The sequence below is a fragment of the Cupressus sempervirens genome, chromosome 1, assembly GCF_028749045.1.
Source record: "Cupressus sempervirens isolate cs-2001-9-10 chromosome 1, ASM2874904v1, whole genome shotgun sequence".
In the NCBI taxonomy this organism is placed as follows: Eukaryota; Viridiplantae; Streptophyta; class Pinopsida; order Cupressales; family Cupressaceae; genus Cupressus; species Cupressus sempervirens.
In genome coordinates this window covers 661,696,775-661,722,294 of record NC_143118.1, presented here as the reverse complement: position 1 = coordinate 661,722,294, position 25,520 = coordinate 661,696,775, and the positions used below count along the sequence as shown (strand labels likewise).

Genomic DNA, 25,520 nt, shown 5'->3' with positions numbered 1-25,520 from the left:
AAGAACTTCTCAAATTAAAAACATGGAACAATGAATAAGAGAAGAACAAAAAAGATATGTATGCATGCTTGCTTGCTTGCTATTCCAATATGATAAACTATTACAAAATCTAGGAGAATTTAGCTTCAACCAAAAAACCCTAAAAACTTCAAATTGGTAAAACCTAAAACTTTAAACTTACAGCTCTAATTGTTGCACACAACAATGCCTAGAGAAATCACTACTTCATAGGACAAATCCAATAAACAACAAATTTATAGAATGATAAGAGGAAACACATGCAACTACAAACATGAGAAAAAACTTCCTTCTGTCTTCTAAACTTTGACAACTAGATATACTGATTGATTTCCTTCACAACTCTGTGCACTTGCACTTCTCTACTTTTCAATTCTTCCAACTCTCTGATCTGTTGAACCATATGAATGAATCAAAAACATTCCTTTTGTCTCCATTCAAAATGTTTTTCCCCTCTTTTCTAAATTTGAAACTCACCTACCAAGCATTAATATTTTTGACACAGTCAAGGTGGTAGGTGGATATTTGACTCTAGGGAAAATGACTATCTGCATTTAATATTTCAATAGAAAATGCTTTTCCACTTCCTTCACCAAAAGGTAGACATTTTGCCCACATTTTTTCCACATCAGTCCACATATCATAGGATTCCACGTTTCTTCCACCAAGTACTCACTTTACTAATTCGATCTCTTCTTTATTGAATTCACTGCTTTCCCTTCTCTTCATCTTTTTCTTCTCCGTCATCTTGTAGAAGATTGTTTTCATGCTGCTTAGATTGGGTCTCTTCCTTTGTTCCATGTTGCTCAATGGAATCAAATTCTATGGCATCTACTTCATCTACAATAGGCCTTATACCAAAGAATCAAGGTATTATGGGTGCTTTCCATGAAATCTCACCATATTCATGTACACCTCCATCGCCCATCCAAAAGCCCTCTTTTGATGTTTTCATTAATCACTGTGGACTAGATGTTAAAACAACACTAGCCACCAGAATCTATGATATTCTTGACAAGATGAGAGTCCCATCTTTTTTGGATTTAGAGGAGCTAGAATATGGTGATTTCTTGCCTATAATGATAGAAGCAGCAATCCATAGTGCCACACTACATATAGCAATTTTCTCAGAGAGGTATGCAAAATCGGCTTGGTGTTTAGAAGAGCTCTAATTGATGCCTAAAAGTGGCACTAGAATTGTTCCCATTTTTTACTATGTAGAGCCTTCTGAAATTAGATTTGTAGCTCGGGGGAAAAGAAAGTACATTGTTGCCTTTAACAAGCATGAAGAGAAGTGTAGATATAGGCCAAAAAAGCTCTAGGAATGGAAAAAGGCACTCTCTAATGCCTTACTATATTGTGGCCAAGTCATAAAAAATAATGAGTAAGTACCACATGTTTGGCCTCTTAGTCTTTAAGAAATATGCATTTTTATTTATGACTATGAAATAGAACTTTGACATAGACATCTATGTAGAGTTTGATTTTTGAAAGTTTTTTTTCCTTGTCTAGTGATGAGATGAGGTTGTTTAAGAACATTGTGAATATTGTGCTGAAAGAAATACGCAATGTGCCCTTAATAGTTGCAAAACATCTAGTCTATCTCAAGCAAACTATAGAAGACTTTGAGAAGAATACACTCAAACTTACCGAAAATCATTAGGGTGTACAAATTGTGGGCATTTGGGGTATGGGTGGTTTGGGCAAGATTGCATTTTCTAAAGGTCTATACAACAGAAAATCCTCCTTTATGGAGAGATCTTGTTTTATTTTTGACATTAGAGATGCTAAAGGTGTATTGAAAAACAAGCAGATTCAGCTCCTCAAAGGTCTTGGTGTGAATGAACCAGTTAATAATATACAGCAAGGTAAAGCTATTCTTGCAAGGCATTTGAGATCTTTTAGGGTGCTCATTGTGTTGGATGATGTGGATGATGTAGATCAATTGGATGCACTTGTACATGTGAAAGACAATCTTGTAAAGGGTAGTCTTATCATTGTCACAACACGAGAATATGATATTCTCGCATCATGGGGTATATACACTATATATAAAATGAAGGCACTTGATCCATTTTATGTAAAACAACTTTTTTGTCAGCATACATTCTTACAACCCTCTCCCATCCATGGATTTAAGAAGCATCTTAAAAAGTTTTTAAAGGCCTATCAAGGATTGCCCCTTTCTCTAAAGGTATTTGGAGGATAACTTTATGGGAATTTCAACAAACAATATTGGGAGTCTTTGTTTTATAAGATCTCAAGAATATTGCCAAAAAAATCAAAGAGAAACTCAAAGTAAGTTATGATGCTCTTGATGATGAAGAAAAAGAGGCATTCCTTGATACAACATGTTTCTTTATTGGAGAAGAGAAAAGTTTGGCAATTGAAGTCTAGGAAGGATCAGGGTGGAGTGGTTTGCATACTTGGGAAAGTCTTCTAAATAAGTGTTTAATTGAGATTGATGATAATAATTGCATAAGGATGCATGACTACTTAAGAGATTTAGGAAGGGAAATTGTAAATCAACATTCAACCTCTTGAATTTGGTTCTCCCAACAAATTATTGATTCTAACAAATAAACAAAGGTGAGTTTAACATTTTCTTTTAGTTTATTGCATAAGAATGCATGACTGCTTAAGAGACTTAGAAAAGGAAGTTATAAATCAACATTCAACCTCCTAAATTTGGCTATCCCAATAAATTATTGATTATAGCATAATGGAGGTGAATTTAATATTTTCTTTTAGTTTAGAGCTAACAATGGAAAAGAAACACCTTTTTTTTGGTTTATGTGTTAAACAGTTGTTTGGAAGATGAGTGTTGTTTGTCTATTTTTCTATCTAATTGATTTAACAAACTAATCTATTTACACTTAAAACTATCACTTCTGTTGATAATTGGTAAAGATGTATAATTTATATTAATTTTTGTTGTGTATTCAATGGCCCTCATGACTGGTCTTTGCTATCTTGATGTGTTAAATGATGAATCTTTATTTTTGTGAGGAACCTAAATCATTTCCAAAACTTTACTTATCATTTTGAGAACTCGTTATTATATCTGTTTGATTAGCTAATGAATTTGTTTTTATGTAAATAAGATTTTGAACTTCTTATTTTTATTTTCAGAAAACAAATAGCATTTGAAGAATTAAGCTTGCCCCAACTGAAAGAAAGAAGTGGTTGTCATGTATATATGTTATGCTTGCTATTTCTCTACATGCATACATTAATTCTAATTGTCTGTACATATTTTTCTATACTTTATAGAGTTTCCTAAATTTCATAGTTTTGATATTCAACACTTGTGCCCATTCGAATATTATAAAAAAAAATTGTTAATTAATTAGTGAGTTTGGTAAGAATTGTGGTTGCCAATGACAGGAAGAGCACTTAAGCGGTGAAAATTCATTTCCCAAACACTCTTCAGTTGGGCTAATACTTTTAGTGACTGAAGGAAATTATTTTAATAAAGCAATCGGTGAGGCTTCAGGAGAGTTACTCTGGCTTCGCTGGTCTGATATTGAACAGAGAAATCTTCCAACACAACGTTCTTTGAGAAATTTGAGAGAAATTTGAGAGCTTTGGGAGGCTGAGAACGATGTGAGTAGTGTTTAATTTTTGCTAAATTAAATATATATTTCAAGTTCTTTTTATTACAATTAATTGCAGAATGCTGTATGCCCCTCTCATTGGAAATGTGGGGCAGGCTCCCGTGAAGTTGAGCGAATTGGTTATTTCTCGTTGCTATGGATTTCGAAGATTCCCAAGCTCCACAGGATGTCTGAAGGAGTTGGGAAAGATAGTATTAAAAGACAGCTGGAATTTAGGTAGTCTGCCAGAAGAGTTTTGTCGTTTGCAATTATTAGAGCACCTCGAATTATTCACTTGTACAATGTTATCATCACTACAGAGTAGGTTCGGTGATTTGACAAATCTACAGCATCTAGACTTGTCCGGGTGCAGCAGCTTAACGAGAGTGCCTGTTTCTTTTAAGAACTTGATTGCCTTGAAATATCTCAATTTTGAATATTGTGAAAAGCTCATGCTTAGGTTACAAGATTTTCAAAACATTAGAAAGCTGGAGTATTTGAGTCTTTTTGGCTGCAGCCAATTAGAGTATTTGAGTCCTTAAGAGAGCTCTATATAGATGGTGTGGACAGGTTGAAGGAGGTACCAATTAAAATAGATCAACTAAGCAGACTGCGAGAGATCTTTCAATTATTCATTGTCGACCTCTCTCGAGAAAATTGTGCTCCTTGCCGACTGCGAGAGAATCTTTGCCGACCTCTCTCGGAAAATTGTGCTCCTTGACAATCTTACAATTGAGAGGTGCCCAATCAGCCAACTTGATTTTGGAGCAGCATCTTTATCTTTTGCATTGACCAAACTGACGAAACTGTCACTTGAACAATCAGCAGTGTGCAGGGTATCATTTTCTGAAGACCATTATATCTCTCTTATAATGCTGATTTAAGAGAGATCACAGCATTGCCAGTAAACCTTGAATTTCTGAGTATAAGGAGGTGTCCAGAGCTGGAGGAGCTTCCGAGCTTTACACTATTAACTTCTCTCAGAGAGTTTCAAGTATATGATTGTGATCGAACTGAGAAAATAGAAGGTTTAGGACATTGCACAAGACTGGAAACATTGATTTTATACGCTGAAAGTGAGACGTTGGAGGCGCCCGGCATAGAGAGCTTGGAGAATTTTAGGAAACTGGAACTGAGAGCAGAGAGGGGATCAGTTATTCAAAGTTGCGTTCAAAAAATACAGGTAATAAAATGTCAGTTTCTAGGAACACAAATGATTCAATTTAATTTTATCAAAAGTATTTGTGCATTTATTGAATATTAATATTGTGCAGAAATGGGCAGATGAAGTTACAGTGATATGTACGCGAGCGGTCCCTGAGGCGTCCTCAGTTTTGGAGCGCTTCGAACTTGGGTTGTCAGTGGATGATTCCTTTTCTAACAATTCCATGGATACTGTGGCCGAATCGAAATTGGTGGTGCAGAACCATTCCTCCACTGGAAGTGCCATTATGCTCTGTTTTCTTATAAATGGGCCAAATTCGTATGTTTATTTAAATAAACGTGGGGACGCAGCCTCTTTTGCTGAACTAACTTGGATGCGGGGGAATGGAGAGGGTAGATGGGCAGTGATATTTGTGTTGCCACAGCGTTCCAGGTAATGGCAAACAAGAGTGGAAAAGTGTTGGGAAAAGTGTGAACTTATTATTAAGTAAACAAGGGACGTAAAGATCATTGTGCAATAAAAAGCATGGAGAAATTGTTTTGTCAATGAGAAATGTTCTACAATTCCACTTTGTAGAGAATACATAATGCACAATTAAGAATCAAATACGCAAGAGCCTCATTCAATCAGAACTTAGATTCATTGTATGGTAGATCCAGTTTATTTGAATTTGCTCAAATGTAGTGTGAAATAATTGATAGATATATTACCATTAGGTCTTAGTGTGTGATAATTTGAAAATTGAGAATTTAAATTCATTTTTATCTTTATGCCTTTCACATATTATTCTTTAAATTGTTGTTGTGGATTAGAATATGTTAATTCTTTTTGGTTTTTTTTTCTTGTACACATTATTCTTTAAATTATTTTCTTCTAGAATATGTTCATTCTTTTGTATTTTTGTAAAAGTATTTAGTATTATGTTGAAGTGACATGCTTATAAGAGTCCTCCTTTCCTTTAAGTCTATTAACTTGATAAGGATAATTGAATAAAGAGCAAAAGAATTGAAATATTTTTCATATAAATACTTCTATTTGGATAAAGATAAATTATTTCTTGGTAAGGTGAAATACTAATGTCTTAATATACTTGAAATTAGGATGTTATTGAAGAAAAAAATTCTTTCCATTCCACTATCCCAAACCATTGCTAAAAGACTTTACTTTTCATCATTAATATTTTAAGTTGAAACATCTAAAAAATAACATATTAGTGGGTCTGTGTAAACTACAAAAATTGTTATAATGAAATAAAAACTTTTGAAGGAAATTTTTCTTTCCATTCCACTATCCCAAGCCATTGCTAAAAGACTTTACTTTTCACCATTAATATTTTAAGTTGAAACATCTTAAAAAAAAAACATATTAGTAGGTGTGTGTAAACTAAAAAAATTGTTATAATGAAATAAAAACTTTCTAAGAAAGAATTTAACTTGAAATGAATTTGAATTTATTTAAAATAAAACATTTAAATAAAACTAAATTATATGAAGAATGTTTAAACTATTTTTCTATAAGTAGTTTTTAACTTTAAGAGTTATCATATTTTTAAACAGTCGAAGCCTAGATTGATTATTGTAATTAATTATTTTTATGTGTTAAGCAAATTCAAACCCAAGACCTCCCATATGAGATGCTCACAAGTTACCATTGTGTTGTAGGCTCTTGCCTAGATATTTTAAACATTTAAAATGTATTTATAATTTTTATTTGTTTTTTGTTTGTTAGAATCACAAAATGTGACAATTCCACAATAGATCAAGTGTCTTGCTCATCCATCTACAGTTTGTATTTATGCTTATCAAGATACTTTGAGAGCACCTAGCAAAAGCTTTCTATCATAGAATCATTGTGTGAAGGTGTCTAGAGAGTCTAGAAAATGGATATAATTAATAATTAAATATATAACAATGCAAAAAAATAATATTTATACTAAAAATATTTTTTTCAAATACATATATGGAATTTTGATTTTATATTATGTATTATATGACTTTTAAAAACTAATAGAGTGAAACCCATATTTAAAAAATTAAATAGAAAAGCTTATGTTGCAAAATTATTTAAAATAAATAATATTTTCATTAGGTTACTAAAATTAATCATTTTTAAAAGAGGTGAATTAGATGTAAAAAGAATAAAAATATTTTTTTTTAAATTGAAAAATAAATCATAATTTAAATTGTTTTAAAAACATTCTATTAACACCAAAAGATGATAAGAATAAAAAATCTTATGTTTGATTTGCATTAACAAAAGTTTTACACATTCTAACAATAATCCCACATAATCATAAAAATTAACAATAATATTTGGCATAGAAACTTCCCATTCCCATTTCCCAATTGACACCCATGTTAGAATGGATGCGGCTGTCCTCCCTACAAACTATACAATTGACCAAATTTTAAAAATTGAAAACATCATGGATTTTTTTGAAAATTTCAGCATTTGATCTTCATGAATCTACATTGTTTGTAGTTGAAAACAACAAAAAAGGGGGGGGGGGGGGGGGTGGTGGAAGAACACAATGTCTTCGTGAATCTAGAAAAAAAAAGGTTTTACTTTGTTTTTTTCTTGACACTTATTAAGTAAACATGTGTGTCATCATGAAAAGAGAGAATAGAAAGTCATTATGATTAACACAAAGCCATGGAGGGTGGGTGTTTTATTTCAATAGAGGGAATGTGGCTTTTTATACAATGCCTCAAAATCCACGCATCCATATTCATCAACTCTAACTATTTCCCTTTCTAAGATTGATAGGATGAGGAACACAACTCTCTAGCAATGACTATCCAGCCCCACAATTTGACATGGTTGAATGTTATTCTTCATATCCCATGCCATGCTATGTGAAGTACAAAGTTTGTGCCATTTGTGAAGAAGTCAAATAAAAAACTAAATTAATACTTTTTTTTCTTATACTTAGTTTTTTAGACTTCCTCTTTCATTGTCCACTAGTTTGAATAATTTGATTTGTATAATATATTTAATAATTTTTTGAATAATTTGATTTGTATAGTATATTTAATAATTTCTTGTATAAAATATTATAATTAAAACTATAAAATTATTTATTTATTTTGAAACTAAAATTTTTTTTTAAAAGAGGGTTAAAATTTTGAAAAAATTATATATTTTTAATAATAATATTCTAACAAGAAAAACATTAAACATATTACATAAATCAAATTATCCAAGGGGATGAATGAAAGAGGAAGTCTAGAAAACTATGTATAAGAAAAACAAATAATAATTAAGTTTTTTATTTGACCTCTATATAGACAACACAGAACCATACATGGCATGTCATGGGATATGAAGAACAACATCCAATCATGTCGAACTATGAGGTTGGATGGCAACGACTACCTAGCCAATTATTTCGACATGGTTGAATGCCATCCTGCCCAAGCCCATACCATACAAATTGTACATATTCAAAATTATTCATAGTTGTTATTTATTCTATATTCTACATGCAATTCACAAGTGTCTAGTCATTCTATATTCTGCCATAGATTATTGTATTGCATGCAATTCACAAGAGTGTGCTTTAGAATGAAAAGGTTAAAAGTTTCTTTCTAAGTGTTGAATCAAAAGTATTATTATTATTATCATTATTATTATTATCATCATCATCATCATTATCATTATTACGCTTCATTCTTTTTAATAATTGATTTTTTTAACAACATTTGAACATTTTAAGCCTTCAACTTTTTGTATTTTTGTATTTTTTAGTTTTAATTTTATAATAATAAGTAAAAAACAATTTTAAAAATATATTATATAAATTTATTCAATAATACAATTATTTTAATTTAAAAATTATATATGTTTTTAAAATATAAAATTATTTTAAAATTAAAAATTCATTTAGTTATGTTTTATGTTGTTGTAATTTTTAACATTATAATATTTTTTAACACATAATTTAAATAGAATAGTTTAAGTTAAAATCATTTTTTTCAAAATTAAGAAAATAATATCAAAATTATAAGTATATATTCAAAATAAATAAATAACAATATTAGAATAAGACTAATGTTCGTTTATCACATTTCTTATTTTTATTGTTAAATAATAAATATTCAATACTACATCCATTTCACCAAAATTAATTTGGACCAATCAAAAGATTTCATTTTTTGCATTTAAAAACTAATCATAATTTTTATTAAGTTTTAATTTTTTCTTTTAAATTTTCTAAATAATAAAATAATTTATTATAAGTTTGATTGGTTTATACCAATGTGTATTATAGGAGTGGTTTTTATGGATGCACCATTTGCTTCCACAAATTTCGCTAGAGTTTAGTGCAATTTTAATTTGTCATAATTTTTACTACAAACAAGTTATTCAATGATCTAGATCTTAAAAGTCCTAAAGTGGAAAAGAAATATTATTTTATGTTAGCTCTTTTTCAATTACTATTAAATATATGTTTCTAATTTCCTACATGAATGAAATTTACAAACAATGTGATAAATGTTCTAAAATTATTTTTTTTATTTTTTTTAAATTCTTTAATTTGATAAAAACTTACACATTGTTTGTCGTTTGTGAAACAATTTAATATAGATTAGACAATAAGAAATAATTATTTTATTTTAATAGTAATATTATTTAAACTTATATCTTTCATTCAAATTTATAATATGTATTAACTTGATATTAAAAATATTTCATTTGATTTAATATTTAAATTTGATATTATTACATTACACTTATAATTATTATAAGCATAAACACCAAATCATTTTTATTATATTTTATATAAAAATTGATTAATTTTTATTAGATCTTAATAGATTTTAGTTCTCCCATATATATTTATTATATCAAATGATTTTAAATTTAAATATAGTACATTCAAAATATTCAAAATAAACCAATATATTTTATAAACATTGATGATTAAAAAAAAATTATTTGTATAATTTTAATTTTATTAATCAAAACTATCTTTTAACTATTTAAACTTTTAAAATGGTCAAATACACAAACATGCAACATAGAACAAACCTAGATTATTGAACCAAACAATACAACACAACATATTATAAACACCTATTAAATTGTCAATTAAACCTAAGCATTCTTTATATACTCCTTTTTTGTTTATTTCTCTCTCCCAATGTTTAATTTGTGATGTATTGAATTTCATGTGATGATATTTTAATTTGTATATTTTTTTAGGTTTTTTAATGCTCAATCCATCATATTATGAATAATATTATTTATAACTATATGCAATAGTAATCAATTATTTTTATATTGGCATTTTATATTTTAAAAAGGTATATAATATTAAGATTAAAAATTAAGATTTGATAAACTAAATATTTAATTACATTTATATCATGAGATAATATATCTTATATTACCAATTTAGTATAATCATTTTATAAACTAAATACTAATTTTTTTCCAAAAATATAAAATAATTATATAATGAAAAATTAATTTTAAAATTTTAAACTAAAATAAGATTTTTATTATTTAAACGTTAATCTTATTCTTTTATATTATAGTACTTTCATGTGTGAAAATTTAAGTTTGTTATATAAATTGTTATTATTATAAATTATATATATTATATTATAGTATATAATTACAAATTTAAGATTTAAGATTTAAAAATCTAAATATATAAAATTAAGGTGAAAATATAATTCAATTTGATGTAATTGATTTTTGTGTAGTAAGTACGATCTATTAATTAAAATGATTGAAGTTCTATAAATACAACCATTTTTATCTTGCAAAATATGAAGAATACCATATGCCATAAGATTTGTATGGTATGAGTTTGGGTGGCATGGCATCCAGCCATGTCGAAATAACTGGTTGGGTAGTTGTTGCCGGGGTTGGATAGTCGTTGAATCTCTTCAGTTAACTAGAGCATTGTTGATGTCAAAGACTAGGGTTCATATGATGAGTTCTTGAGAGACTACAGAGTATGGAGCTCAAATTTTAGCTAATACATTTCGTAAAAAATAACCATGACTACTCCTATTAATTCTTAGAAATAAACTTGGAGTTCTATGAGGCAATTACAATATAACCTCACGTATTATTGAGAAAATCTAGGAATCAAGAACTATAGATAAACTAAGGGCCCATTTGGCTAGGGGAATAGGAATAACTATTCTGGAATACTTATTCTGATATAGAAAATGGGGCTACGTATTCTTGTTCATTGTTTGGTTCAGCCAATATTTGATGGGGAATTTGTGGACCCCAAAATTTATGTTTTCTAAAATGAATAATACTAGAATAGGAATACGTATTTCAATGACACCTATTTGGGTGGAAGTGCAAAACCCCATTTTTGGTCCAAAACTGGAATACATATTCCTATTATACTTCGTATTCCAATTCCAATTTGGTGCATCCAAATGAATAATTCAAAATTTTAAGAATTTACATGTACCTATTCTGCTTGTATTCCCATTGCCAAACAGGCCCTAAAAGAAAAAAATTGTCGATGAACTATTGATAATCAAGCATTCAATGAATTGGGCATGATTGTCTTTATTTTAACTACTACAAACTAACTGATGGACAATGGCACTATGGTTTGACAACATCAATCTTCAATTACTCTACTTCATAATGAAGAGACATTGGTAGGTATGGAGGTGAATTAACAATCGATTAGAGAAAAATCAGTACAGAATGGAGGTAAATTAAAAATCAATTATCAATACAAAATGATCCAGATGAAAGTACAGTTATCACATCTAATGCTAAAGACACAACTATAATTGATTTTTTAAAATTTCTCTGTAATTTTTTCATTTTAGAAATTTGATTTTTGTCATTGCTTTTATTGATGAGAGCCAATAGAATTTTATGAATAGTTTTTTTTTTTTTTTTTCCTTCTAATTTTACAAATATATGAAAATAACAAACTATTTTAAAAATGTTAATGATGAATCAATTTTGAATTTCTATTGGATAAGAGTTATTAGTTTTTCTCCTAAATGATTCCATAAATATTCTTGGTGTAGGCAGGAACTAAAAAGAGTATGTAGTGCTAAAGTATTATAATAAATATTTTTTAATCAAAAAGGTTAGAGTTGTTCAGTTTTGTTTCATAATAAATATTTCTCTCTTACTAAGTCTTTTTCACCACTAAAAATTTAAAACATTTGAAGAAATCCCACATTTAGGTGGGAAAAAATATATATTTAGCTTAGCTTAACCTACAAACAAAAAATATATATTTATCTTAGCTTAAACTACAAATATCTTGTCTCTAGACAAAGAATATAAGATCTAAAATTGTGATATTTTTAGCTTTACCATTTAGTAGATAGATTGGTGTAGTTGTATGTGATTTTTTATAAGATATTTTTCAAAAAGTCTTCATGAGCAATCATTTAGTATAAATATTTATCATTCAATTCCATGCAACAAATAGTGTAGATTTTGAAATGAAATTGCAAATATTTCCAAATCAAAAGTTTAGTAAGCTATAAGTTAATTTCAAAAATAAAGAGCAAGGATTTGTTACAAAATAGGTCATTAGTGTCATTTTTTTCTATAAACAATGTTGCACATTCGATCTCATGCACCAATTGTGATTCCTCATCTATGTGTTGATTTCTTAATAGAAATTTGTTGGTAGATAACTAAATAGTTAATACCAATTTGTAGACTAACTCATCTTCCCAATGAATTGATGAATCTAGAGTTCATGAGACCCCAAGGTTGTGTTTGAGCTCATCATTTTCCAAGGATTTTGTCCTAAGACATTCTTAGTTATTTCTTGTAGAGAAGACAAATGAAAAATTCAATATGCATAATGATAGCCTCTAAATCTCATTGGGCCTCTTAATAAAAGACTCTCCATCCCAAAAAGTTATGAAATCCTCAATAAATCTTTGATGTTAGGCAATTTGACTTAGGTAGTAACATTATGTTTAATTATTAGGAATCCCATCATTAAGTTGTCACCTAGTAAAATCATTTTAAACTTAAAGTGATACCCACTTAAGTTCATAATGAATAATTAAATAAATTTATTAAAAACTTCACCTTTTTTGGTTATTACTTGATTATTCATTCATTTTGTTATTATTAAATTAATTTTCTAGCCTTAGAGAATTATGAGTGCAAACTTATAATAAAATTTCTCCTCTCATTGTACTTAATTATTCATTTTAAATCCTTATTAATTCCTTCCTTCATATTGGGGACATTACAAGTCTTCCCACCCTAAGATTAGTTACCCCAAGAAATCACAGAAATCAACTTTGATTGGGATCAACTACACCACTTATTTCCTTGATCCCAAAGAAGTCTTAGTGCATCTTCTTTGAATCTCTATTCCTCTAAACTAATGTAAACATGATAAGGCCCAACACCTATCAAGCACACTCCTAAAATCCTAATGTAGAAGTTCCTCAAAGAAAACAACACAATCTAGCAACTTGTGAGTAACTCTTGTGGGTGAAGAATTGAGTCAACAAAATTGCAAAACCACCACTTCTAAGTTGGAACAATGTTTGTATGTGACCAAAAACATGAGTATCCCTATACATAGATTAATCAAGATAGACAATGTCATCAAGCTTATTGATAATGCCAAGGTCTAGTTTAAGGGTCAAACCCACTATGGTTGTAAATGTTGAGGAAATATTTACATCTCAACCTTGCAATATTTTCCAAACATTTCCAAGAATGTAGTTGGTAGTTATCTACATGTGAATAACTTGGAAAAGGTAAAATTAGTTGCACCAAAAGATACTATATCCATGGTGTAATATAGGAGGGCCATTTTAGAGATTAGATGCCACATGTCATGACCACTATAAAGATCAAAAATAAGGGATAAGACTTTGGATGTAAGAGACTATTTTTAACTTATTTCATGTGTATCTTGGACTTGAAACAAGTAAACAAGGTTTTGCACATGGTACTATAAAATCACAAGTGTTTTTATGTTGTGAGAAGCCTATAAAAGGATAGCATTTAGTTTTGTTTGCAAGATTGGGTGCTAGAAGGAAGCTAGTGAAGTTCCTCCAAGCTTGAGTAGAGGTGATACTTGTGTATGAGCTTGTACTACAAGTATTTTGTAATCTCTTATTCATTTGATAATACATTATGTGGGCTTTTTCTAGTGTTTTATTTTTATTTTTTTAAATCTAATGGTTTCCCCATGATAATCATTGTATTATGTGTTTATTCCTATTTTGTTTATGCTCTTATTTGTCTCTTAAAATCTTTGTAATTTAGTTAAGTTAAAATTTTCATATTTATCTTCACAAGATTAGCTCAGGATGCATTTTTGCACACCTTCACTTCCTTACAAGTGGTATCTGAGCTTGGCCATTTTTTGTTCTCTTTGTTGGGTACAAGGGTTTTTGAGCTTTCCAAGGTTTGAGTGGGAGCTTATGAAGAGTATTTCATTTTCTATATTAGAGGATAGTAAAGATAGAAAGCATGGTAAGAAGGATTGATGTAAAAAAGTTTTTTGGCATAATTTTTGAAATGTAGAATTCGAATATAGAAGACTTTCTAATTAATCGATATCTATGCGAAGTAGTGTTAAAGTAAGATCAAGAGAAAGAGACAAGAATAAAAAGTAGCATGGTCATTGCAAGTCAAAGAATATGGGGATATCGAAATCCCCTAGTAATTCCAAGGAAATTTGCTATAATTGTGGGAAACCCTATCACTTTTGAAAGGACTAGAAAGAAGAAGAAGAAGAAGATAGAGATGCCTTTATTGTAGCATTAACCACTCGTGGAGGTGACAATGCATGGTTGACCGGATCATGTGTCTCTTTGAACATAACTCCTAATAGACACTAGTTTAGTAAGCACAAAAAGCTTGATTGTGATAAAGTGTATTTTGGTAATAAATATTTTATTATTATTCCTAGTTATAGAAGTATTAATATGAAATTTAAAGATGGTAGAAATAGATGATTTGATGGTTTCTTACTTATATTGGGAGCATCAAAATAAATTTTTGACATGCTGGAAAAATAATAGATGAGGGTGTGTTTGTACATGTTTCTAAAGCAATTTTAAATGACAAGAGTTTCTATGGTGATAGAAAGAGGAAGCATATTGGGTACAGTGTACCAACTTGATGCATGCACAATTTTAGTGCAATATCACTTTTGATAAAATTCTAATAAAGGATACTTCATTGGAAAAAGAGATGGTTTCTTTTTCAGCATATGGTAATGAATTTTGGTTACCCAAGGGTTCTATGTGTAGTAAATCAGATTTTCATATAGAGAAGAAGATGTTATGGCACATATTTCTTGGCTATATAGGTGAGAACTATCTAAAAACCTTGTAAAATAAGAATCTGGTTGACAATTTGAATGATTGCATTCTTGAGTTTGATTTTACTAAGCATTATCTCTACGGTTAAAAAAACTATATTCAATTCTACTCGAGTTTTCATAAGTCTACATCTATTTTTTATGTAATCGATTTGGATGTATTTGGTCCACTTGATGTTCCTTCAATTCATGGATTAGTTTATTATGTTTCTTTGATTGATGATTTCAATAAAAGAACATGGGTTTATTTTCTTAATAGTAAAGGTATTTTAGTCATTTTAAAGAATTTAAACCAATGGTTGAGTTGGAGTTTGGAAGGAAGATAAAATGTTTAAGGAAAAATAATGGAACTGAATATTGCTCCAATGATTTTGATACATTTTGTAAAGATTATGTTATTAAGAGACATAAGACAACTTTATGTTCTCCACAACATAATGGAGTTACAAAAAGAATGAACATGAGCTTAATGGACAATGCTATGATTATGTTGAGTGGTTTTGGGCTAGAACAAAGTTCTCATGTGAATCTATAGCCACTATCTGCTGCCTAATAAATAAATCTCCTACTTGAGCTCTTATTGATAAGACACCCATGGAAGCATGTTGTCAAAACACAAGCCTTCACTTAATCATCTAAGAGTTTTTGGTTGTGAGGCATATGCTCATGTTCCAAAGGAGAAGTAGGTATAATTTGATAAAAAATATTTTAATTATATATTCATCAGATATAGTCATGGTGTAAAAAGATACAAGATTTGAGATCTTTTTGCACAAAAGGTACTTTATTTGAAATGAGTGTTATTTTTAGAAAAACTAAGAGTTCTTTTATTGCAATGCATCCATAAAAATATGAAGAAAAGAAAGATACAATTTAACTTTTTGCACCTAACAAGGTTGAATCGAGGCCCTTAGAAAGATAAAAAGATGGACAAATCTCTACAAGTTCAAAATCATCAGAGCAAGATGAGGAATATGAACTTGAGCTTGTTCAAGGTCTATTAGAGAAAGATAACAGCCTAAACGGTATGGTTATTTTCCTAATATTTAAAGATACATATTCGTTGTAAACATTGCTTAGACCCAATACTAATTTTTGCATTCTTTCCATCTAACTAGTATCTAATTTGAGAGATTTGTGGTCTAGATCTTGGCCAGTAGTAGATGAGAAAAGATTCCTCCTTTCCCAACTTCTATTCCATTATTTTATTGGAACAATTTTTTTTTGAATGGGTAGAGTGATTATCTTCTTTCCAATTTGATAGGCTGAATTGGGATTGTTTAATTTGAGCACCAAATGAGCGAGGGTTTTTGGATATCTTTGTTCTTACTATTTTGGACCAATTGCTATCTAAGATTCAACTATCTTTCCAACCCTTCTAATTTTTCTCTTCATCATTTTCCTAAGGATTAGTAGTATTCTTCTAGGATGAAGAAAGGCCTTTTTTTCCTAGGAGGAGGAAAGGATTGTTGTCATGAATTGCCTTCAATTTTTCTTTACTAATCCTTCTAAGATCCATACTTTATGTTTGATGATGCCCTGAATGGGGCACCCAAGCTATTGTGGCAAGGCAAGAACATAGTTGTATTTAGTGTTAATAAAGAAATCCATTTGTTTTATATGTCGAAGTTCATTAATGTTCTTTTGGTTCACTATTTTTTCCCAAAAAACATAGTATATCACTATTTTATTATTAGTATTACTAAAATATCATAACAATTTTACAAATTTATTCTATATTGATTGTTTCTCATTTTCATACAATGAAAAATTAGAAACAATGTTTTAATTTATATTAATTGAAAAAAATTAAGAAAACATATGATCATATTTTTCATTTCACAGCATTTAAAATATTATTTCTAATTAAAAAAATTGTCCTTATAAAATAAATTTGTTTAGATCAATCACATTTCAAATAAAATATTTTATTATTAAAAAAAAATCACTCAAAACTTTATGAAAACTATGATTAGTCTAAAAATATCATATTCTGATCGGTCCAAATAAATTTACTAATAGTCACAAGTGGATGCAATAGTATTGCTACTATAAATGGTGCAATCACATGGTCTTTCTAATCTATGCAATTGATATGATGAAAGACATTCATATCCTAGTATCTTGGTGTAAATGTATTAGGATAGTGTATCTTTTTGTCATCCATTCTTTGTCATTATTGCATTCTATGTTATATAACCCTTTTATAGCCATTATATGTTATGGTTTAAATGACCAAATTGGTTGAGCTAGAGTTGTTTTATGCCAATGGTGTTTTACCCCATATGAGTTAGCTACAAAAACATTGACATAAGCCTTAGACACAAAATGTCATAAATATATAAATGAGCTATGCTAAATTAGACTCATTACAAATAATACTGAATCCTTGTGAAGTTCCTTTAATCACCAATAAATGAAGAAGAAAATTAATTAACTTGTTTGGCCCAAAATGTGTGATTGGTAGATAAAAAGTATGTTGGTTTATAGTTTTAGAATATATAATATAATGTGATTAAAGGAACTAATGTGTGGGATGTTTGTGATTGATATCTTTCCTTATTATTTTTACCTTTGGATGCATTAGAAACTTTAGACCTTGTTGGTAACTGACCAAAAATGATGAATTCTTCCATCTTACATATCCATGAAATCCTACTCATACAAGAATCTGACATTAGCTAGAGTAACAATTTGTCATTCTGAAAAAGAAAAAGCAATGTAATTCATTAATTTATGATATTTAAATCAATTCAAGTTCTAACGTGAAATTTAGATAGGAAATTGATATATTTCCTAATTATTTTTACCCTTGGATGCATTAGAAACATTAAACCTTGTGGGTAATTGACCAAAAATGATGAATTCTTCCATCTTACATATCCATAAAATCTGACTCATACAAGAATATGACATTAGCTAGAGTAACAATTTGTCATTCTAAAAAAGAAAAAATAATGTAACTCATTAATTTATGATATTTAAATCAAGTCAAGTTCTAAAGTAAAATTTAGATAAGAAAATGTGAATCATGTCAACAGTTTATCAAATCAACTTTATCAACTCATTGTTCAATTGGTGAACTCTTATGAAATCTATTTTCATTAAGAACTATAAAAAATAATAATCTTGAGTTGTATTAGATGCCAAGAACACTACACCATTACCTATAGGTTTTCTATATTTTGTTGAAATGTCATGTAGAGACCATATGTTGTAGAGTAATCATTTGTATTATAAATTCTAAAAACTTGTCAATGTAAATAAGATTATAAAAGGTATAACAATATTTCTATGCTCATAAATATGCATTTTATATTGAATGAAAATATAGTATAACTCATTATCTTGTGTATAATATGTTTTAACTTCTTTTGAGATATCTAATTAATGTACTATTGGAATAGAGATGAATGTAGCTAAATAAATGCAAGATAGTTTCCCAGAAACTTGATTGTATACGAATTTGTAACATCAATATTTTAGATCACATTCAATTATCCATCACCAAGACATGAAAGAAATAACATGAGAATAGAAATAAAGTTGGAGACTAGAGCCCAATTAAGGTATTAGAAGAGGGTGAGAAAGAGAGTACAAAAAATGAGAGGAAAAAACACAAGAACTAGACCTACAAAGATGGAAAAGAAAAAATGTAAGTAGAGTAGAAAAACATTAAAAAGACTCTAAATTAAATGAAAAAGAATATTAAAAATGTTACTGAAGAAAAAAAAAAATACAGATAAGTGAGACATATAATAAAACCTATTTAAAAGAAAATAAGGAAGGAACAAAAAGGAGGAAAACAATGCCTAGAAACATAAATAAGAAAATAAATAGAAAAAATAAACATGAATTAAAATAAATTAAAAAGACCAAATAAGAGTAAGATGTGAAGTAAGAGGAAAAAGGAATAATAAAGTAAAATAGTCCAAACAAGAAAAAACAATACAAAATACCAAAAAATTATATAAGACCCATGTCCATGAGTGAATTAGCTAAAAGGAATATAAAAAGACACTCCAAACAAGTTCTCTACCACTAGGCCATAAATTCAAATATATAAAAGAACACTTGGCAAAAAAATGAAAGCAATAATAAAAGAAACAAATGTATGTGTGTGTACGTGCGTGCATGTATATAAATTAAATTTTGATATATGTATAGGTATACACATACATATAATATCTTTTTTGGCTATAGTCTGCAACTTATATTTCTATTCTCATGCACTTTCCTTCATTCTAATGATGGATCATTGAGTGTGATCCAAAATTTTGATGTTAAATATTAATACACAATCAAAATTCCAAAAAAATATGTTGCATTTATAATAGATTGTCGAAATCTAATGACATTAATTGTAGCTAAATAGCTTTTACAAAAAGAGCCTGATGTTAAAAAGACAATAGCTAGCAAAATCTATGATATTCTTGTGAGCATGAAAGAAACAATATTTTTGGATATAGAGGAACTTGAATATGGCAATTTCTTGCCTACAACTATACAAGCAGCAATCCGTCATGCCACGCTACATATAGAAATTTTCTCAAAGAGGTATGAAAAATCAGCTTGGTGTTTAGAAGAGCTCTCATTGATACTTAAAGTGGCACCAAAATTGTCCCCATTTTCTACTATGTAGAGCTTTCTGATATCAGATTTGTAGCTCAAGGGAAAGGAAAGTAGATTGCTACCTTTAATAAGCATGAAGAGATGTGTAGATATAGGCCAAAAAAGCTCCCAGAAAAAATCCACTCTCTGATGCCTCATTGTACAGTGGCCAAGTCATAAAAAATAATGAGTAAGTACCACAATTTTGGCTTCTTAGTCTTTAAGAAATTGCATTTTGTTTTGTGACTATGAAATTTAACTTTGACATAGACATATGTGTAGAATTTTATTTTTGAATGTTTTTTCTTTTCCAATGATGAGATGAGGTTTTTCTAACAACATTGTGAATATTATGCTAAAAGAAATATGCAACTTGCCCTTCGTAGTTGTAAAACATCCAATCTATCCAAAGGAAATATCAGAAGACTTTGAGAAGCATACACTCCAACTTACCCAAAGTGATCAGGGTGTGCAAATTGTGGGCATTTGGGGCATGGGTGGTTTGGGTAAGACCACTCTTGCAAAAGAACTGTACAACAGAAGGTCCTCCTCTATGGAGAGGTCTTGTTTTATTTTTGACATTAGAGAAGCTAAAGGCGTATTGTAGAACAAGTAGATTCAGCTCCTCAAAGGTCTTGGTGGGAATAAACATGTTCACAATATAGAGTAAGGTAAGGTTATTCTTGCAAGGAATTTGAGAACTTTTAGGGTGCTCATTGTGTTGGATGATTTGGATGATGTAGATCAATTGAATGCACTTGTACCTATGAAAGACAATCTTGTAAGAGGTAGTCTTATTATTGTCACAATGTTCTCACATTCTTGAGTGTTGATGTTATAATTCTGTTAGATAAATTATATTATATATATGAGATATATAATGTATGACAAATATTATATATGGAATAATTAACTTATATTAAGAGTGATATATATATATATATATATATAGGGTATATTAATTGTGTTATAACTATAACTAATGTAAGTTAATATATTAAAGAGACATGTCTCCTCAAGATGCATGTCTCTTTATATCACATATATATTGATTCACATAGTAACTTGGAAGACACATAAAATATTCATAAGTGCTATTACAAGTTACAAAACATGATAATCGATCCTATCTCACTAACATGGTATCAAAGAAAGTTTCAATCCTAGGGAAGCAATATGGCAATACAATTTAGTTTTAATAAATATGGAATAAAGGCCCCTTCCTAAGGTCCTGTTGAGACCTACACAAAACCATGCCTTCCATATCATTTTTTTCTAGTTAAGAGGACATGTCAGGAATTCAAATCAAAACTACTCCTTAGATGAAAGGATAACCATTAGTCTTTATATAGATACTCTACTAGTAGGCTCTTAGTGAGACTCAAACTAGTAAAAACAAATATGAATCGAATTAAGCCTAGCCTCTAAGGTTATGAAGATGAGCTATAAAATATATGTCCAAAATAGTGATCAATTCAACATTGTAATGTCTTTGAATAATTTGGAATCATAGTGTATCAATCTGAATACATTGTCATGGGTATGTGGGTACACTGAATGTATTCATAATGCTCAATCCTCAGATGTAATATCTCTACAATTCTCAAATATCTTGTATTAAATTTGATGAGGATTCTATGCTATAACTCAGTCTCTATATTACATGAAGAAAGGTTGATCATCAATGATACTAATGGTTAATGTCATTCTTCTTGATGTTTTCAATGTCAAGTATCTAATTGTATATCTCAAGTATAATTGTGATGCATATATTGAATCTTGGATTGACTCAAGATGTTTTTTGTTTGATGTAAACTGGGGGATCATTCCTTAATGTTCTTTTATGGAAATTCAACGTTTGTTTCAACATGCCCTAAAGTTTGCAGTTGATGCATAGACAGCGTCTGAGTGCATACAACTATGAATGATGTCACTTTCAAGAATCAATGCAAGCACAGATTTAAATCAAAGGAATGAACCTGGATTACAAAGATCATGTCCTACACAAAGATCATGTTTTATGTATAGATTATGTTTTATGATGGATTTTGTAGGGATCACCTTGAAATACCAATTTATACAAATGGATATGAAGACCTTACAAAATGATGGACACAAACTTTTTGTTGTTAAATTACATTCATTTCCAAATGTCAAATAGAATTTTTAATATGGAGGTACCAATCAACGACTACCAGGAACGTCATATAAAGGCATCAAACATAGTTAGTTGGTATAAGAATGGGAATTTCACATTATGAGGGGAAAATAGTAAACAATTTTTGTTCTCGTTTGAACCATCTTTGAAGGAGAGATGTTCCATTCTCAAATAAAATAAGAAGGCATTTTGTGATTCAATGTCTATGGACCTTCATGTGCAAATAAGTATTTCTCATTTTTTAGTATTACACTTATCTACTCATTGTAGTCTCTCTCTTATTTGTACTTCTATATGTGCTAGAAATAGTTATTTGCCTTAATCTTTTCCCTTATCTCTGAGGATGTCCTTCTAGGAGATAAGATTGGAACATTAGACACGCTACCAAATATTGTACGAACTCAACTTTATGATAGTAGCTCCAAAGAAGTTGTGATTTAGGATTCATTAATCATCTGATGATTATGTTGGATAATGTGAGGCTCTTGAAGTAAATATCCTTGATTGTCAATAATCATCTAATGATTATGTTGGATAATGTGAGGCCCTTGAAGAAAATATCCTTGATGATTGAGATTATGAGAGGGAGTTGAACAGTTTATTAGAGGCAACCTTGGACAAAGAGAGGGAGCAGATAGAATATATGATTCAATCAGAAGACCTTATGCTATCAGGGTACCTCTTAAACTAGGGAAGCATGACATGACTTGCTACCAAGAGGTTAGAAGGATGATAACAAATTTAGAGAAAGTCTGACACTTCATCAGAGAGAACCTTGTACTAAGAGGGAGAAACCTTATTCTCTAATATGTTTTATGGTGAATGTTGTGACAACATGACATGACAGTATTTGTGGAGACTTCATGTGAACTTTTGAGCCTATCCCCTATGTATATCATGAAGAAGTGACAACTTCTAAATGATTATCACTTGTATTAGTAGAAGTTATTGAAAGGTGACGACCTTACAACAACTTGTACCATGATATACATTTTGTGCAAATGTTGAAATAAATCATGAAAGGCTTTATCTTATAAATCAACAACTAGGTATTAGATGTTATTAATTTAACTATCTACAAGTTGTTTGTATAGATATATTTTAGGTACTTGGTGAATATCTTGCCTTGATATTTTGATAGGCCATTAACACATTGAGTACTTAGAGAATATCATTTAGTTGATGTTTTGATAGGCCATTAATAAGAGAACTTGGTGAATATCATTTGATTGATATTTTGATAGGTCAATGCTCATGTTACCTAATATGATATCAAATAATAATTGGTGAATATCTTATATTAATATTCTCATAGGCCAATACTTATATGATATCATATACTGGAAATCTTTTGATCAAAGATTTTCTATATGTATTATTTTTGAAATATTGTCTATGGTGTAATATATATGTGTTTTATCCTTCTTCATTAAGAGGGAGTGTCAATGTTATAAAAATATTAAATAAATTATATTATATATATGAGATATATAATATATGACAAATATTATATATGGAATAATTAACTTATGTTAAGAGTGATATATATATATATATATATATATATATCTTATTATATAATCATTAGATATATTGAGGGTATATTAATTGTATTATAACTATAACTAATGTATGTTAATATATTAAAGAGACATGTCTCTTCAAGAGGCATGCCTCTTTAAATCACATATATATTCATTCGTATTGTAACTTGGAAGACACATAAAATATTCAAAAATGCTATTACAAGTTAGAGAACATGATAATCGATCCTATTTCACCAACATTGGGTATATACACTATATATAAAGTGAAAGAATTTGATCCATTGTATGCAGAATAACTTTTTTGTTGGCATACATTCTTATAATTCTCTCCCATTAATGGATTTGAGAAGCATGTTAAAAAGTTTGTAAAGGTCTATCAAGGATTGCCCCTTTCTCTAAAGGTATTTGGAGCACAACTATATGGGAAGTTCAACAAACAATATTGGGAGTCTTTGTTTTATAAGATCTCAAGAATTTTGCCAAAAATTATCAAAGAGAAACTCAAAGTAAGTTATAATGTTCTTGATGATGAAGAAAAAGAGGCATTCCTTGATACAACATGTTTCTTTATCAGAGAAGTGAAGAGTTTGACAATTGAAGTCTTAGATGAATTAGGGTGGAGTGGTTTGCATACTTGGGAAAGTCTTCTAAATAAGTGTTTGATTGAGGTTGATGATAACAATTGCATAAGAATGCATGGCCACTTAAGAGACTTAGAAAGGGAAGTTGCAAATCAACATTCAACCTTGTGAATTTGGTCATCACAGCAAATTATTGAATTTAGCAAACAAACAAAGGTAAGTTCAATATTTTCAAAATTATTGATTCTAACAAACAAAGAGAAGCGAATTAAAAATTTTCTTTCACTTTAGAGTTAATCTAATATTTTATAAGAAGTCTAATCATTTTAAAATCTCTACTTATCTTTTTGAAAACTTACTTAAATATTGTATGTAAATTTATTATTATTTTTATAAGATTCTGAACTTATTGTTTTAATTTTCAGAAAACAAATAGCATTTGAGGAATTAAGCTTGCCCCAGTTGAAAAAAAAGACTTGTTGTCATATGTATGTTTGTTATGTTTACTATTTCTCTTCAAACATGCACTAAATTTAATTGAGTCGACAAACTTTTATGTTTTACTGTAGGAAAGATGTTGATAAACTAGTGAGTTTGCTAAAAATTAGGGTTGCTGATAGCAGGAAGAGCAGTTAAGTTGTGAAATTTCGTTTCTCAAACCCTCTTTAGTTGGACTAAAAAATTTAGTGATGGATGGAATGTATTCTGATCGAGCAAGCATTGAAGCATCAAAGAGCTGCCTTGGCTTCGCTGTTCGAATAGAAAATTTTCAACACAGCTTTCTTTGAAAAATTTGAGGGTTTTACAACTATCAAATGATATAAAAAATCCCTTTAAAGAACTATGGGGGGCTGGGAGATATGTAAGCAGTCTTTAATTTCTGCTCTGTTAAATTTTTATTTTTTTTAAATTATGAAATTTAACTGTAGAAAGTTTAATCATGCCCCTCTCATTGGAAATGTGGTGCAGGCTCCAGTGAAATTGAGAGAGCTGGTCATTGATTGTTGCCACAACTTCCGAAGATTGCCAAGCTCCATAAGGTGTCTGAATGATTTGAGAAATATAGTAGTAAAGAGTAGCATGCATATAGATAGTCTTCCAGAAGAGTTTTGTCGACTGCAACTAGTAGAGCACCTCGAATTTTCTAATTGTAATTTGTTATCATCACCATCTAGACTTGGTTGTCTCGGTGATTTGACAAATCTGCAGCATCTAGACTTGTCCTGCTGCGGCAACTTAGAGAGATTACCAGTTTCTTTAAAGAACTTGGTTTCCTTAAATATCTCAATTTTGAATCTTCACAGCGTAGATGGGCAGTGATAACTGTTGATAATATAAACATTGTTCTGATACCATGATGATAATCACAACACAACACACCAGAGAAACCAAAGAAACCATGAAGAAACCTAAAATGGGCTCTGAGGAATTCAGACCCAGTCTATTAGATTTATAGAAAAAAACATAGTAAATGCTATCTTGACTGTTGCATAGAATTAGCTACAATATTAATGAAAGTATCTGTGATG

General features: G+C 29.5%; 2 pseudogenes; both read left to right on the top strand.

The window, feature by feature from the left end:
• Positions 1–893: 893 nt before the first annotated feature.
• LOC149579629 (TMV resistance protein N-like) lies at positions 894–2,601 on the top strand (annotated as a pseudogene).
• A 1,093-nt stretch (positions 2,602–3,694) lies between these two features.
• Positions 3,695–25,520, top strand: part of LOC149579628 (uncharacterized) — a 119,068-nt pseudogene continuing 97,242 nt past the window's right edge.